General features: G+C 43.6%; 1 protein-coding gene across 1 annotated transcript in view; it reads left to right on the top strand.

Moving 5' to 3' along the window:
- The window catches only part of LOC149435872 (uncharacterized), a 66163-nt gene that overhangs the window by 27079 nt on the left and 26960 nt on the right, over positions 1-12124 (top strand). The gene's annotated exons all lie outside the window — the stretch shown is intronic.

Below are 12124 nucleotides of genomic sequence, written 5' to 3'. Positions count from 1 at the left end.
TGATGAGGCCGGCCTGGCCTGGCACATCCACCTTGGGGTCCATGGGTCCTCCGCACGACAGGTCTCTTAGACGGTCTCCTAGGCGGGTCTTTTCCTCTGGACTGGCCCTTGGTGGCCTGGGACATCAGGTTATCGTCTCCGGATCGATCTCTGGCATCTGGTCTTTCCCACAGGACATTATAGCTTCCTTCTAGGGTCTGGTCATTGACACCTCCGATCGCCGGTCTGATCACAGTCTGGGCCTTCCTTTCTAAATTATTAAAATGAACAGTTTGAGTAATGGATATACATAAAATTATATTACTGGATCCTGTAAGGCAAAAGATGAGTTATATGTTCAAAGGAAATTTAAGAATGATCTCAATATCTCCAGATAGGAATTGGTGGGTTTAGTCTTCCAACAACTGCAATTGAGACTTCGGATGGCAAGCACGTAATTGATTGATGTGCACCCATCTATCACTGATTTCACCATACCGGGTAACCTGCAATTTATATGCGACCGGAGAGATTTTATCAATGATAGAGAACGGACCTTTCCAAGATGGAAGGAATTTCCGTTCCTTGATCTGGTCTCTTGCAAAGTTGTATAGATAGACCTTGTCACCAATCTCATATTCCTTCTTGGAGGTTTTGAGATCATAGTATGTCTTAGCACTAGTTGCAGCTCTTTCCAAATTTCGCTGGGCAAAGGCAAAAGCATATTGCAGATGTTTACGTAAATCCTCTATGTACTGGTGTGTGGTGGTGGCATTGATCAAATTTTGATCTGTAGTGCGATACAATAAGTGCTGGGGCAGTACCATCCGTCTACCTGTCATCAGTTCAAAAGATGACATTTTTGTAACTGTATTCGGAGTAGCCCTCAACGCCATCAGGACCAGCGGGAGTTTGACATCCCAATCTTTGCCTGTTTCCTTAACAAATTTCTTAAGGACGTTAACGATGGTCTGATTGTATCGTTCTACACCACCACTAGAGGCTGGCCGATAGGCGATATGCAATTTCCTTTTAACCCCCAAAATTTTCCACAATTTGGCCATCACTTCGCTAGTGAAGTGCGATCCTCTATCAGACTCTATCCTCTGAGGTAAACCAAAACGTGAAAATACATGATTTATTAGCAATGCAGCACATGTCTCGGAGCTATTATTTGGTGCTGGTATACATTCGACATACTTGGTGAATAAACATGTAACTGTTAACATATACCGATTTCCTCGTGAAGATTTTGTTACGGGCCCAATAAAATCCATTTGAAGGTCTGACCAAGGCATACATATCCCCCTCTTCTGGAGAGGTGCTCTGTGAGTTGGCTTGGTAGGTTGAAATTGGGGACATATTAGGCAACCTTGGCAGTATTCCTTCACATCACGTAACATATGAGGCCAGTAGGCATAATCCCGCAGGATCTCATACGTGATCTTCTCTCCACGATGACCGGAAGTGGGAGCATCATGGGCATGCTGTAGCATCAAACCTCTAAATTTAAGTGGGACGACCCATTGTTGTACGCCACCCTTTGAGGTTCGTATCAACAATCCCTGGTTTAAAGAGAATTGGGATTTGGATTTCATTAAGATACGTAAATCCTCCTTCCCACTACATACTTCCTTATTTATGGGATTTTGGTTGGGATCTTCTATATGACTATAAAACAAGCCAATTATTGGGTCTTCTTTTTGGGCAGTAATTAAATCCTCACTAGGAGAATCGTGACTCCACTGTAATGCATTCGGATCACCAGCTGTTCTGGCCTGTTGCCTGGTGACAGCTTCAATCTGTACGGTACCTAAAAATTGGTCAATGTCTAACAGTTCACCGGTGATTGCCCCTTCCTTGGCTAGAGAATCGGCCAGATCGTTCCCTTCTTTCTCGGCACCTAGAACCTTGGAGTGGCCTTTGGTCTTCTTGAAGTGCAGGGTGAGATCATTGGACCTTACCAGTTCATCGATGTGACAAAAGAGCTTACCATGTTTCACGGGTTTGTGATTACTCTTGTTCATGTTGTTTCGCTTCCACCTAGGGAAATACTCCACAAAACTATTCCTGACATAATTGGAATCGGTTATGATGGCACACTCTCTGATGTTGAACTCTATAGCCATCTCAACTGCTCTAAGAATTGCAGTAAGTTCAGCAACCTGACTGCTCTTTGGTCCAAGTTTGTATCCCACAGAAATTGGGGTGACACCTTGGGTCCAAACGATTCCAATACCTGCCACTAGTTGGAGCTGTTCCCCATCCTTGTGATGAAAAGCACAACCATCCACATATACACACGGCAGCTGTTTACAGTATTCTTCATCGTAAACCTTGTAGGGAGAGAACAGTTGTTCTTCCAGAAAGTCAGTGTCCGGGCCCTCCATAGCAGGCGTAGTTGCGGAACAATCATGGAGCTCGGCTAGGCCCTGGGCTACTGGACTTTCCTTGTTCTGTTTGTACCGAATTTCAAGAGGCCACCCTTGCAAAGACAAAGTCCAAGCAGTGATGCGGCTATTAGACACATTTCCTCCCTTGATACGTTCACTCTTTAAATACTGTAAAGGCTGGTGTGCCGTTTCAACAATGATTCTCTCTCCCTGAATGTAACTGCGGAAATTCTGTAATGCCCACACGGTGGACAATAGAGCTTTTTCACAGTCACTGAACTTTACTTCAACCGGGGACAAAGTTTTACTGGCATAGGCAATCACCTTACTGACATCATCACGTTTCTGGTAAAGAACAGAACTCATACTTACCTGCGTAAACCCTGTCTCTAGATAGAAATTTTTACCCCCTTCGGGATATCCGAGACACGGGGCTTGTGTGAGACGTTCCTTTAATTCCTTCATGGCGTCCTCCTGTTTCTTACCCCACGACCATTCGACATCCTTCTTCAGTAGGTGAAGCAGTGGCTTGCTTATCTCGGCGTAATTATCAATAAACTTACGCGAGTAGTTTACCATACCTAGGAATGATCTCAATTCTTTAAGGTTAGTAGGGACTTTACAATTCAGAACCGCCTCAACTTTCTTCTTTTGTGGGTTCAAACCTTCAGCAGTAACTTCATGGCCTAGGAAGTTTACCTTCGTGCGACACCACTGGGCTTTTTGTAAGGACAGTTTAACTCCTGCTGCTTTTAATTGGCCCAGGACATGCCGAAGTTCTGTAATGTGTTTGGCCATATCTGTACTTTTGATCAGGATATCGTCCACATATGCCAACGTCCCCCTTTCGAAGGCGTCTGGCATGGCCTTGTGCATGAACACAGCAAATTCATGTCCGGAATTTATGAATCCGAAAGGCATTCGTACCCAACAATATTGTCGATTCCCAAAACTGAAGGCCAGTTTGTATTGGTCTTCCTCGCTCACCTTTATGGTCCAATACCCCTGTGCACAATCCAAAGCTGTGAAAACTTGGGATCCTTGGAGCTGGGCGAGACATTGGTCTATGTATGGGACAGGCCATCCTGACATGTACACACGTTTGTTCAGCTGACGGAGATCAGCGCACAAACGCCATTGTCCATTGGGTTTTAAAATACCCAGGATCGGGTGGTTGTAGGAGCTGTGGATGGGCCTAATTATACCCCTTTCATGTAACTTCCTGATAATCTCAGCTAGAGATTCATAGGAAGCTAATGGTAACCGATACTGTCTTACAAATACTGGTGGGGCATCTGGATCTGTTTGGATCCTAGCGATGTGTAGGTCAGTAGTCCCACAATCGTAAGAATCCTTGGCAAAGATCTCTTGGAATTCAAGGAGAAGCTCTCGGAGCAACTGTCGGTCGAGATCACTGGCACACGCGTCGGCGAGGGCCACCATCTCTTCCACTAACTCCTTGAATCCAGGAAAGCTTTCCGGCTGACCTATCTCATATGCCTCTTCAAGTTTCGTGGTGAGGTCATTGGGTATGTGATGTGTGTGTGTGTTCTCCTGCCATCCAGGTTCTTTGGGGTACTCTTGTTCTTTGATTGGGTGATCAAAGACAATTGATGTCTCTTCGATTCGACAGGTGCCATCTTTAGAATCGAATGGATAAATGGACTCTATGGTGAAAATACCCTCTGGTAATGAATGGAATGTTTGTTCAATTAATTGTTCCTCCGACAAATATTCATCGGGGATGAGTCCAATCACCTGGTTAGTGACCCCAAAGGTGTAATATTCAGTCTCTACCGCTAGACCAATAAGGGTCTCTTTGGGTAAGACGATGTCCTGATTGGACAGATTATGTATGTAAATGTACATCGGGGATTGATGTGTGTTGACTAGGGGCGTGTGTGTAATGTTCAGTCCCTCCCCCTGCATTTTATGGGAGAGGCATACTAATGCATCTGACCCCTTCAGTCTATGTCCCTTTTTAACTTGGATGGGGAGTATGAAATTATTTATGCCCTTAGGAATTGTAATCTTTTGGGCTACCTGGACTTCAACAGCGTAAGGCATCTGTTGCTGGGATTTTAAAGCTAAGTCCAGATTTTGGTATTTTTCGGGGTCCCCCTTTAGTCGACTCCATAAACAGTCATTAATTAGGTCGACTTGCATTGCAAAGCGATGTAATATATCGTTGCCAAAATAAATTTTAGTTTGGGGATTATCCAAGACTAGGAACACATGGGTGGCTGTTTTGTTTCCTACAGTGACGTTTAAGAGACACCTAGCCATTGAATTGTGATCATCAGAGTCATCAAGGGAGTCTGAAATCCAATGACGCTGAGGTGTGGAGAAACGGATCATTTCCATTTCGGTCAGGTGTTTTATCAGCCCATGGCTTACAAAGCTGTGTTCCTGTCTCAAATCTAGTTTGGCATATTTTGACCTATTAAAACCATTTATCCGGATGGGGATAAACAAGTCGCTGTTAACCCTTTCAATACCTGTCAAGAATTGGGTATGATCTCCCCCTTTTCTTGGTTTATCTTCCTGATGAAAAGATATCGTAAGGATGTCATCTTGGAGGGAGATATCTTTTATTTTATCTTGGGGAATTCTAAAAATGTGTTCCTCATCTCTTCTGATAGGGTTATGGTCATCAGGTTTGATAACCGTTACATCAGGAAGTTGGCTGTTCCTGAAATGGATTTCTAATGATCCAGGCCTTTCTTCCACCAGGTGGCAGTGTTGTCGGGAATGGGGAGTTTTAAGTTTCCCATATTTAATTGGGGTATTTACCTGTGACCACAGGACTTGGTTCACACAGTCAACTATGGTGTTCAGCCTTTTTAGGAAGTCCATCCCAATTATCATGTGGTGCTGTGATATGCTAGCAATGATGATGGGGTGTCTCAGTTCCTTATTACCCAGTTTCAGTTTAAGCCAGGCGGTACCCATGACTTGTAACGGGTCTCCACCTACACCAATCAATGAGCTGTCAAAACTTTTAAGTCTTGGCTTGGTGGGCATGACATTCGCCACTTTGTCAAAATGTTCCTGTGACATGATGGTTGCTTGGGATCCAGTGTCTATTAAGCCGACAATCGAAAGATCACTGGCATCCTGCACCTGCACCGTGGCATAATATCTCCCATCAGATTCAGTCAGCTCACACATGAAATTAGTGTGGTTGAAGATCTGTGGGCCCTTCAATAACATATGACTGGCTCTTATCTCACCGCATGTGGTGGACACATCACCCTTATCCTCCCTGGTGGGATTCTTGGACTGTCTCAAGACAGAAGCACAACTAGAAGTTGGTGCTCCGTCTGGCTTGTCAATCCCGACGACTTCCGATGCCGCGACTATATTAGGGGCAATAGATGGACACTGAAAAACAGGAGAATCGTTAATACCCAACAACTGGTCCCCCTTTGCCTGAGAACTAGATTCTCTATTAGTAGGCGTGTCAGGGACGGGGCACACATCTCCTGTCATTTGACTCAGTGTCCTCCCCTGTTGGTTTAAGGCTTGGTTGCCTGTTAATTCTGTGACCCTTGGTTGGTCACAGGAGCTGCTCCTAAAAAAGGATTGGATGGAAATTGAGTGACAAGCCTGTCCATTTGTTCAGCCATTTTGCTGACCTGTGCCTCTATTTGTCCAATACGCTCAGAGGAGTCATTCTGTTGATTCTCCCTTTTCCTATACTTGCGCTTGTATTTTGGATGAGACTGGTAATGAGACTCAGAGTCAGAACTACTGCTCTGGTCCCGACGCCATTGTTCTCTCTGAGGTTTTGGGGTCTCCCTGTTATTAAAGGGAGCCTGGGGTACTGTATCCCCCCTTTGAGCTTGAGGGTGTTCTTGGCGTGGAGGAAATCTTTGGAAGTCCGGGTTCTTATTAAAATTGGGATTCTTATTGTAATTATGGTTCCTGTTGAAATTGGGGTTCCTATAAAAATTCCCATGTTGGTTTTGGCGAGGATAATAGAACCTCCGAGGATACCACTGACTCCTTTGATTCTCATCACTGTACTGACCCTTACCATACTTTTTATTCTTCTCACTTCCACTACCGTAGTTCCCTGGCTTTTGTCTATCCTTTCTCACCCACTGGTTTTGGGGTGCAAAGTTATGGACCTCCTTCACTTGCTGGGTTTGAGGTACAAATCTAGGGGAACCATTGGTTTTACCCTCACGGACTACTTCCGCATATGATTTCTTCTCTGCCTGCAAATTTGGATTTGGAGGGGAAACGGTAGTGGTTGCTACTATCTTGGGGCTATTTTTGGGTTCTCTTTTTATCCCGCCCTCACTGGACTGTTGGATTGAGAATAAATAGTCACTCTCTCTCACCAACCAATCAAGAGAGCATCCTTTTCTGTAATCCTTTGCAAGTCCCAATTTTATGTAAGCAGGTAATGCTTCATAGAATAGGGTCTTGAATTCTGGCTGGTTAGGATTGGGATCCTTTTCAGCCAGGAAATAGGCATTTCTGAGGACAGCCAGAAATTCTGCAGGGCTTTGGTGAGGACCACACTTTAAATTGTAGGCCGCAGCGTTGGCAGAGGTTACAGTTTTATAAGGCCCAAATTCCATGTGGCACTTATGTTTAACCTCTCTCCAGGACTGATTGGAATAGGTCCTCAAGGTCTCAAAGAATTGCCGGTATTTCTCCTCAAACACCCATGGCAGCAATTCTATTTTGGTGTGGTCATCTCTAATGCCCAGAATCTCTAACGTCTGTTCATATGTTTTCATGTGTTCGGTGATCTCAAGGGACCCTTTCTTAGAAAACATAGGAACAGTGTCCTTCAGGAACTTAATGACCTTTGGGGTGTCATATCTCCTGAATGACCCCTGGGATCTCCCTTCCTGCCTATATGAAACCTCATACTTTTCTTCTGAGCGCTCTGGAGTGTATCTTAAAAGCTTAGGAGGCGACCTATATTCTGACCCTGCCTCACTATCAGATACTTCACTGTGATGCGGGTATCTCCGCTCATCAGCCTCCTGCTTGCCTGGGTTGGTCCGGTTTTGGACCCCAGAATTTATTTGGGCCGTCAACCTCATAATCTGCTCCTCCAGAGTTTTCTGCTCAGATTTTATCAATGTAAGTTCTGACTGGTCATGCTTATCCCCTGGGTGAACTTTAATTTTGACAGGAGATAACCTCTCTGATCTGAAGTACTCCACCTCATCTTTTAAGTCCTGATACTTCTCTTGAAGTTGTTTTAATTCCTGAAAGTTTCTTTCATACAGGTCCTGAGCACTTCGAAAGTCTCTGACCAATCTATCATAATATTTCTGGGATTCATTCTAAACGAATACCGGCATGACCAAGCTTCCCTTTCAAAGACTCAATGTCCTGATTTTTGCTTTCTAACAAGAGGCGGGCCTCTGACAACTCTTCCCTTAAAGTCATGGTTCGCTGGGCAGCTCCAGCACTCATGAACCATAACATGGGCCAAGCTTCTAGGAGAAGTCTGTCACGGCTTCTATCACTTTCTACTCTAGCAAATGCCATTAAAAACTCAACAACCTGGCCCTTTTGGTTGAACAGGTCCTCAAAGGTGCTCATAGCCTGCCTTTTCTCTTCATCCACGAATTCATTATTGCTATCCCCCAAACTTAATCTCTTGCGGATGTAATCTATTACTTCACATTCAACATACTTCTGCCAAGCACCGGCAGCTTTCCGAGCTGGCTTCAGAGCTTCCTGCTCAATGCCTTGAGCCGCCATATTTTCCTCGTTATGCTTGGAAGAGGTGGATCCGTGATTACTGGATGCCATTTTGATACAAAATATATGTTTGACCAAGTGTACAAATATACAATCACCAGTGCGTTTTGTGTTATGGTACGATTTCTATGGATCTCAGCAGTGCCTCCAAATTTATCCTGTGGTGGTTTATGTAAGGATATATTTTATTTATAAAGGGCGTGTCCCTTTCCCTTAGATGAAATATTACAGTGCCTCCAGCCGTTAAAATACGGCAAATATTTAGTAAACCAATAATTTGGACACCTTGATAATTTGATCACCACTTATTATTATACCTTGAATTCTTTTAGCCAATATGATTTCGTACCATACACACAAAATTTGCCTTATAATAGATAAATATAAAAATTTATTTATGTACAAAAATTATATATATATTAACACAAAACGCAAAAGACTGGTGATAAATGAATATTGGTACACACAATCAAAGATATACCCTACCAATGTAAGACACAATAATAAGGTTTCTAACTAATTACATCAATATCACAATTTCTAAATGATCTGATTATTTATTAAATTTATTAATAATTAATAATTTCGAGTATCTCAAAGGTTATATTCTCACAAGCCGTGGCCATAGGATTGCAAGAAGCTGGCCCTTGATATATTATACTCTGGTTATTAATATTCAATAAATTATGAAATATGAAAAAAAAATTATAATATGGCAACAAACAATTTTTAACAGTAAAACAGGATCTCTCTACATATATCTAACTACCCAATATTGTTGTGATACACTAAGGTAATTTTATGATTCCACACAACAGAGAAAATAGGTAATACAAAATCAAATAAACAATCTCACCGCACCCGGCATCCAGACTAGGCAACTCTCCCGTGGATTTAGCTGGCAGTGGAACGCCTTTAGAAATGATATTATAGGGCAAGTGATAGATATTTAGTATGGGAGAATGTAGGAAGTTATAAGGACAGAGGTTTAGAAATTTAGTAAAGTTTTAGGAAGTTTGAAAGTATGGAAGAGTAGTTATTCAGAATCAGGTCTTTCTTCAGTCAGGTTTTCTTTTGCTGAGGTCTTTTCTTTTGATGAGTTTTTTTTTTTCTTGATGAGGTTTTTTTTTTTTTTTAAAGGTGCACGGGCTTTTATATCCACTAATCCATTGTTCTAAGATACCTTCCCACCGGGCTTCTTGATTGGCTAGTTGAGAAATGTGTGTACATAAGCTATTTCTCACCTGCCCGCCAGGTGGCGGTCATGTATCATAGAACAATTTGAGTATTTGAGATGACTCATACCTTGGGTGGAATCTTAAGGTAATTTCAGGGATCAAATATACGTCTTTTTCCAGATATAAGTGATCATACCTATAATATTCTAAATAGGGACCATGGAATATAGGTGTATATTCAGTTATTCCTTCTTGAAATACCATCCTGTTTGTTTCCTGATAAGACATGTAACTAATGCTAGTTTATAATACATCTTGCTTTCCATCATCTCAATACTCAAGTTAGTGATATATAGTTCCCATTGCTGAATATTTAGTGGTGTGTAAAACCTATCCTTTATAACATCTCATTTATAATATATTTTTGTAGTATATCTTTGTAATTATATACAGTCAATTTTTAGACTTAAATGTCCTGAATTTCACTTCTTTGTTTTAGAACCAACATTTTCTATGTGTAGGGAAAAACTCTCTGTTTGCCTGGCTCTTGTATTGGAATCATGGTAAACAACTGTTAATGCTTTCACCCTTGGTGAACAATAGTATATTGTGATAGTTTCAGAGGTCTGTTGGTTTATCACACTCTGCAAGGTTTGGGTAAGCTCTCAGACAATCAGTTTGGTTCTTCTATTGTCATGTCCAGACCTTGTATATGTTTACCTGCTTATTGAAGTCTGAATAATGGTGTTTGACCACCTGTAGAACTTCAAAATAGTATTGTCTCTAGGAGGAAAAAAAAATCCCTTCACCCACCGTCTACATCTCTCCAGCCAGATGGTCATTCGACTTTCCAACCAAGACAAATTAACCCTTAACATCCGGCTATGCTGACTTGATGTTATATAGGATTATGTCTTGATAAAATCATGTTTTTGAGACATAATTTCAAAAGCCCACAACAGCACCCACGTTATAGGTCGCTGATCACCGTATTACTGCCACTACGGATAGCATCAGGGTCAACTATCACACCCACGTTATAGGTCGCTGATCACCACCATTACTAGGAGAGTGTTTGTACAGATCAATCTATTGAGCACAAACAGAACTATACTTGTCCCCCTTAGTATCGTGTCCCCAAAAGCAAAGTATTATCAGGATCAGCCCGTTCACTCCCAGCACCTGAATTTAGCCCCTCTGCCCCCACAACAAGTGCAGTGTCAGTACATCATTGTTATCTGTGATACATTGTACACAAAACAGCAGTGTTAGAAAGATCAGGCTTGATCTCTGCTAGCACAAGCACGTGATTTTTTTTAGTAGCAGTTCAAGCAGTCCCTGACAGCCAGGAGTTCTTTTTCGGAGCTCTTCTTCCCATGGATCGCACTAGGTACCTGTAAAATTACTGCCTAAAATGTTACAACAAAATTACTCTAGTGAAGAGGCCTACAGGACTGAGCTTGTCAGATGAGAGTGAAGGGGAAGCCTCTCTGACAGATTCTGCCTCAGAATATGAACCTGTAGAGAGTTGTGTCGCTCCGACAGAAAGCTCTGACAATGGAGAAGAGGCCCCTGTTAGGATCAGACCCCAGGTGGCTGAAGTGCTAGGAATGCATGACTACCTTTTGGTGAACTGGCAATCACCAGCAGCTTATTACATCCTGGCATTTTACACTCCAGCAATCCAAGCTGGTGAGGTGGCGAGTCCCATAAGTGCAGTCCAAGCTGGTGAGGTGACGAGTCCCATTAGTGCAGTCCAAGCTGGTGAGGTGGCGAGTCCCATAAGTGCAGTCCAAGCTGGTGAGGTGACGAGTCCCATAAGTGCAGACCAAGCTGGTGAGGTGGCGAGTCCCATAAGTGCAGTCCAAGCTGGTGAGGTGGCGAGTCCCATAAGTCCAGTCCAAGCTGGTGAGGTGGCGAGTCCCATAAATGCAGTCCAAGCTGGTGAGGTGGCGAGTCCCATAAGTGCAGTCCAAGCTGGTGAGGTGGCGAGTCCCATAAGTGCAGTCCAAGCTGGTGAGGTGGCGAGTCCCATAAGTGCAGTCCAAGCTGGTGATGTGGCGAGTCCCATAAGTGCAGTCCAAGCTGGTGAGGTGGCGAGTCCCATAAGTGCAGTCCAAGCTGGTGAGGTGGCGAGTCCCATAAGTGCAGTCCAAGCTGGTGAGGTGGCGAGTCCCATAAGTGCAGTCCAAGCTGGTGAGGTGGCGAGTCCCATAAGTTCAGTCCAAGCTGGTGAGGTGGCGAGTCCCATAAGTGCAGTCCAAGCTGGTGAGGAGGCGAGTCCCATAAGTGCAACCCAAGCTGGTGAGGTGGCGAGTCCCATAAGTGCAGTCCAAGCTGGTGAGGTGGCGAGTCCCATAAGTTCAGTCCAAGCTGGTGAGGTGGCGAGTCCCATAAGTGCAGTCCAAGCTGGTGAGGTGGCGAGTCCCATAAGTTCAGTCCAAGCTGGTGAGGTGGCGAGTCCCATAAGTGCAGTCCAAGCTGGTGAGGTGGCGAGTCCCATAAGTGCAGTCCAAGCTGGTGAGGTGGCAAGTCCCATAAGTGCAGTCCAAGCTGGTGCAGTGACTAGAACTAGTAGCCACCAAGAATTTTCACACAGGAACGTAGAGCCCATAGTGTCCTTCTGGATGTGCTTACAAATCCTGATTGGCAGCCCACAAATTCTGCAGCACCCATACTTCCCCCATTCACTGCCCAACCAGAAATTTAGGTGGAAACAGCAAATTTAACTACTCCCCTTGATTTTGTTAAGCTGTTTCTCACAGAGATCTGTATAATTTGATTGTGGGTCCAAGCAATTTATATGCTGACCAGTACATCGCCACCAACTCAAATTCA

This window comes from Staurois parvus, unplaced genomic scaffold (genome assembly GCF_062004578.1).
Source record: "Staurois parvus isolate SC_StPar_1 unplaced genomic scaffold, SC_StPar_1.0 ptg001458l, whole genome shotgun sequence".
Taxonomy (NCBI): Eukaryota; Metazoa; Chordata; class Amphibia; order Anura; family Ranidae; genus Staurois; species Staurois parvus.
Note: the sequence above shows the minus strand (reverse complement) of the source record. Positions and strands in the feature narration are given on the sequence as shown.